The sequence below is a fragment of the Brachionichthys hirsutus genome, chromosome 5, assembly GCF_040956055.1.
Source record: "Brachionichthys hirsutus isolate HB-005 chromosome 5, CSIRO-AGI_Bhir_v1, whole genome shotgun sequence".
Classification (NCBI taxonomy): Eukaryota; Metazoa; Chordata; class Actinopteri; order Lophiiformes; family Brachionichthyidae; genus Brachionichthys; species Brachionichthys hirsutus.
In genome coordinates this window covers 15,318,481-15,324,846 of record NC_090901.1, presented here as the reverse complement: position 1 = coordinate 15,324,846, position 6,366 = coordinate 15,318,481, and positions in this window count along the sequence as shown.

Sequence of the window (6,366 nt, the reverse complement as noted above, 5' to 3'; positions counted from 1 at the left end):
GAGGGATAAAGTGACTAGTCAGCTTCCTGCTGGTTCCCTCGTCTTGTTCTTTGTTGCCTTTCGGCCCTGCAGCTTGGCTCTTTGCTCCCTGCATGTCCTCACAGATTCACATGTGCGCGCACGTTATGATACGCACAGTCCGCACACGTATATTTGTGTGCGAGGTTTGATCTGGTTTCCTGGTGGACTCTATTGTATCGGGGCAGGAAACAGCTAATCCGGTCAGGGATCTGATGCTCGTATAATCTGACTGGCCAGAGCTCCGCCATGGGAAACCCGTCGCTCTCCAATCACCGGTGCATTCTGTTCATGACCAATGTTTGTCAAAGTCAGCTAGGGTAGGCTCCAGCCCGAAAAAGGATAGACCAGGGAAGTTTCTCCTTGCCTCCGTCTCCAAAGTTCTTTCTCTTGTGGGCCAAGTTGGGTTCTGTGTTTCCCTGCTAGTCCTGTAAAGTGCCTTGAGATGACTTCCTGTTGTGATCTGGCACTAGAGAAATAAAACTGAATTGAATTGAATTGAATTGAACTTTGGAGACGGAGGCAAGGAAAAACTTCGTTTAACAGGCAGAATCCTTGGACAGAACCTAGGCTCATGGTGGACGGCCATCTGTCTGGACCGGTTGGGTTGAGAAGCAGAGACAGAGGAAGAAAGACAGAGAGACAATGTGTTCTCAGTCTGGTTCCTGTCAGAACGCGAGCTGCGGCGTTCCGGATCAGCCAACCAAAAGAACAATGAACCAACTCTCGATACTCAACCAACAAGAGAATGAGAAGAACCAAGAATGAAATCAACCAACCAGCCAAACAACCAGGGGTAGTGGTTAGCGCTGTCACCTCACAGCAAGAAGGTACCGGGTTTATATATTCTCTCCGTCTCTCCGGCCTCTCCGGTTTCCTTCCACCTACAAGAACTTGCAATTTAGGTGAATTGATGACTCTAAATTGCCGGAGTGTGTGTGTGAATGGTCGTCTGTCTCTCTGTGGCCCCGCGATGCGCTGGCGACCCACTCGGGGTGTACCCTGCCTTTCGCCCATAGCAAGCTGGGATAGGCACCAGCAACTCCCATGACCTGCAAAGCAGAATATAAGAACATGGATGGATGTATGGAACCAACCAATGAATAAAGAGCAATCCAAACAGCCAGTAAATGAATCAATCAATCAATCAATTGAGCATTTCTGTTTGACTTCTATTGATGATTCCTCTGGAGACCATACAGACGTATTGGTAGCAGCTGTTGCCATAACGATTGCCCCTTATATGAAAATACATGTATGAATACATGATTCTCATTCTTTTAAAAACGATACCAGCAATAGAAGAGTCGTCTGAGTACCTTCCTGTTCTTACTGGTGCTCTGGTTCAATATTAGATATTGATTTGAACCTTGAGCAGGTTAGCAGGATTTTCACAGTGAACATGTTGAAATGGCTGAAATGGCTCATTTAAGAGAAAAAGAAACACTTTTCATTGCCAAGCGCTGATCCTAAAGAATGGACGATTTCCTGTTTGACAGCTGTGCCTCATAGCTTCGTCCTCATACAGCAGACGTGCACGTAGACACACGTGCACACACACACACCAGATTACGGTCATGGTGCCCAACATGAGTGCTATTCATTCCACTTCCTATTTCAGCTTTGTTTGGAAATTTGACATTGACCAAAGTCCGCAGCCCACACAAAACACCCAACACACACACACACACACACACACACACACACGCTGATGCCCATTACCTGCAGGAACACACACTGACTCACACTAGAATGAGGGAATAAAGGAACAGCTTGGAGGATATCCCCATTTCTTCCATATCAGGGCTCCTTTGAAAGCGTCCGCTCGGAGCTGAATGGACGTTTCACACCAATGATCTGCTCTGATCTGCTCACAATCAACCATATCTGTCATACATGGCTAGGTCTGACCCGGGGGGGCAGAAGAAGGATGCAAATCGTTCACGTGTTACTCACACGCTGCCGTTCCAACACGTACATACACATGCATGCCCACACACACACACACAAACACACACCCACGCACACACAGCAGTTACAAGTACTGCCTGAAAGCGGTGGGGCACAGAGATGGTCTTTAGTTCTGCCTTTTTCACAACTTGACAATAATGATATCAATTTAGCATGGCCATTACCAGCATGAACACACGCACACACACACACACACACACACACACACACACGGAGTGATCCCTTAGTTAAAGGGTGATTTCATGGCTTCTGTCTTGAGAAAGGAGAGGAAAGCCGCGGTGCAAATCCCTGCCTCTCAGATCCAGGTGCTTCTATGCTCCAGCGCTTGTCATGCTAATCCTCCATGTCTGTCCAGCCATTGAGCGGCACCATTATTTACACGCATGTTTCCACCTCGCTGGCCACAAGCCAATCTTTCATTTTTTTTAAATATTCCATTTCATGTGTTTTTAGGGACCCACAGTGGTACTACAGGAGCAGCTTAACTGCATCCATGTGTCGAGTCAGATGTTTCCCTAATGAAATGCCGTTCTGTGGATCACATAGATAACTGTAACTCATTTATGAATCTGAACGCAAGCCCTTCTCCAACTAAATGGTTCCGTCCGTAACGAAAATGGTTCTACCGTATTCTCACAACCAGAGGGCGCACCTTGTTTTAAGGCGCATTCAGCGAAACAAAACTGACACTGTGTAATATACTGGACACCGGACACTCTGTTTAGCGGGGAACCATGTTCTTTACTTCTGCTCTATGGCAACTCAGCAGGGACAATCGACTGCAGCGAGAAAGGCAAAGCACTAAATGAACTAGCGCATTATAACACAATATGCTACAAAAACAGTAGGATAAGTCAAACTTTATTCAACTTAAAATCAAGATGAAACTTGTCATTGGCCATTGTTCACCTTACGGCCAATACCGGCGTCCTTTCAGCCGCCGCAGGTGTTTAGCTAACAAAGAGGTGTGGCCGATGCGAAGTGCAGCTTATGTCGACCCTTTACAACAATGACGAGAGCAGGCAGATTGCATCATCCTGCTGTTGAGGGCTCAAACCAGCAGATTGACTTGTCTTCACTCCACTTGCATCACTCAGACCAATCCTGCTCTCCCTCTTCATCATGTCAACTCCTCTCACCTGCGGCTGCGGCGGCCTCTGGTCATCAACCATCCCAATCATCCGCTGCCATTCATGTGAGACTTTCCAGCATTTTGTCTTTGACCCCGCGTGTCCCAGAGTTTCTGTCCTGTCCCTGACCACGAGTTTGTTTTGGCCCTACCTGGACTCAGTCTCTGCTCCGTGTTCAGTCATGCACCTGAGTACTGCAGTAAAGGGTCATTGTAAACCTACCTGGCAGAGGGTGTTGCATTTGGAGCCAAATCAACCTTCTCCACTTCACCCTGTCCTTTGCAACCCCCCAACACTAGCTACTCTCATGTCCTTCCCTCTTCTCTCACTGCTGATGCACTTTTCTTCCTCCTCTTCCTCGTCTCTGTCTTCGACCTACTGTAATCCCCCGCCCAGCAGCGTCCCGTGGGTTAACAACGGTTAACCCGGGCATCAACCAATCTGGTATGGCTTTCATATTTAAGGTTGTTTGCACGTCACATTTTGGCAAAGTTTTACACCTGAGGCCGTCCTTTGCATTTATGCGGGCTTTGGCCCAGTTTGAGGGAGACACTGGCGGTGCTACGCTAGCTCCTGCTAACGGTGCTAACTATGAGGCTGCATTTGTTTCCAATACTTGAAGAATTTAAAAAGACACAATTCCTGAAATGAGAAATTTGGTGTGTTCTTGCCGACTTTAAATTAAAGCAGCTGCAGCTATGTGTGTGTGTGTGTGTGTGTGTGTAAAAACACAGAGACCTACACTCCATACACCTCTAATCCCTGTAATCGAGCAAAGATCATGAACACCCTCCGAGCCTTCCCAGCCTGCCATGCTTCACCATATGCCCACTACATTCTCCTCGAATTATCATTCCTCTCACTTCCCTAACAACTCCCATCATCCTCCCCTTCCTCCAATCCCTCCATCTCGCCATCCATGTCTTTTTGTGTTGAGGTAATTGTTGCTTTGATAAAGAAATGAAGGGCGTCCCTTCATGGCCAGTGGCATTAATATACAACAACATGAGTCCCTTAACTCCGCCGCCCAGGCGCCCACTCCAGAAAGAATGAGAGAATGGTTTGTTGGTCTCTTTTGTGAAACAGCTGATGTCTAATCCAGGGGATGTATCTAGCAAGTTTACATTTTGTTAATCCCAATCATTCTGCTTTCTTTCAGCATGTTGTGTTCCGCTACAACTGGTAAACTGTTTTCAAATATATCGAGGATTCTTTATGTACAATGTATGTTGATGTACCCTGCGTAACCGCATGAGCCAATATTGCACAACACAATTGAATTAACTATGAACATTGTTTTTGTAATTACATCAGGTTTGGAATCAGCATATAAAGAAGATATCTTTATATGCTGATGACATGATTGTGTTTGTATGTGCTCTTCCAGCCTGTATTGGAAAACTCCTGATCCTTTGAGCATTGGGACAGATTTATAAAACACCATCATGCTGGTTAAGATTAAAGAACATCTAAGGCCAAAGCATTACAAATAAATTATATATTTTAATATACTGTATATTTGTATTTTATGTATTTGTGAAACTAGTGGTCTAAGTCACTATCCATCTGTTACGTTGACCACCGCTGCTTCCAGCTCTTTATATTACGATAAAGTTGTCATTGCAGATTGTTGGCTTGGTTTCTGTCGAACCCTTTAAATTCCTTAATGACCTTAGGAGCTGTTCACTGTTTAAATTCGATGCCGTACAAGTGTGCTGATTTGGACACTTCTACACAAACAACAGCCAGGTTGAAATGTATTTGTGAGTGAGCCAGAGTTCAGATAAAAACGTTGATATCTCATCACATCAGTTCAACGAGCTGTAATAGAAATGCAACCTTTTTTCTGTCATAGAGAAGCAGAAAGGTTCATTCTGTCTGAATTGCACTCGGCACTGTAAAACCTGCTTTGAAACCCAAACAAATGATTCCACATTCCCATTCCGCTTGTTTCTCCAAGGTGGCTGGATTTCAGCACAGAAGGCCGGGAAAGGCCGGCCCTCGGCCGATTGTTCCTCTGAAGAGCTGCCGCGCTTTGAAGTCTTCCGTTCATTCATCTCTTTCTCCTCTCGGCCTTCTCTGTTAGTATATCTGTCCTGCTCATAACGAGCGCCATAATGATGCAGCGAGGCAGCGGAGGAGGGGATTTCAATTAGAGCGCCGTCTTTCTTTCTCATTGTATTTAATGGCTCTTATTGTGGGAGCTGTCGGGTCACAAGGGATCCCTGAAGGAGCGTTAGGGCCGTTCTCTCTGCCACGACCAAGAAAGGATGAAGGGCGAAGTGGATCAGGAGAAGGTGTATGGCCAGTGGAAGTGTGTAACACACAAGTGCAGAGATGTGCGAGGCAGAAAGGGTGTCAGCAATAAGTAGCCAGGCTCCTTTCTTGGGTTTTAATTAAAACACCCTGAGGAATTCTAAACAGGCCTCTTCTTTCTTTCTCTGAGTTCAGAGCTTAATGTGTTGGAAACTCGTCTGGGGTTTCCTACCAGAGGGACGAACGAGGAGCCGAAGAGGAGGAGACTGAAAGCAAGTGAGAGGCTGTTTACAGATGAAGCCATTCCCGTTGCTCGTTAATCAATTAGCTCATTCATGGTTAATGAAAAGACTAATTAACTCCTGGATAAAAGGCCATGGGAGGCTCACGAAGGAGGGATGGATGCAGAATTTAAGAAGTGGTCTCTGAAAGAAAAAAAGACAACAGCATTAGTAAATCCTTTTAAACTAGATCGTGGTCATTTAAAGTGGACTAACGCGCCCCTTTAACATGAAAGGGTTAATGAAAACATTTGTCCTCTCCCATCCCAATCACTCCTCTGATTTCTCCGTCAATCCATCAAACGCTTTCCTTCCTGTGTTTAATCTTCTTTTTTCAAACATCACGCCTTTCATTTGGTTTGATTTGAACGGTCGTCAGCAGAATTACTAAAAGTACTTTCGCAGGTGTCAATACTTCAATTCAACTTCATTTCAGATCATATATTCTGATTAAATTATCATTATCAGATCATAACAGAAAGTTACCTCAAGGCACTTCAGGGGGGCAGAAACGGAGATAGTCATCACGACTCTCTCCGGATCAATCCCCCCCCCCCTTTTTTTGTCCACCTACGTTGTACATATTATGTGTGTTTTTAATTTATTGTTCATTTTGCATCTGGGGAGTAATTTATTTTTATTTTATTTGTATTGTTAAATGTTGATGATTTATGTACGAAGGACTTTCAACGGAAACAAGACCGCAAGGG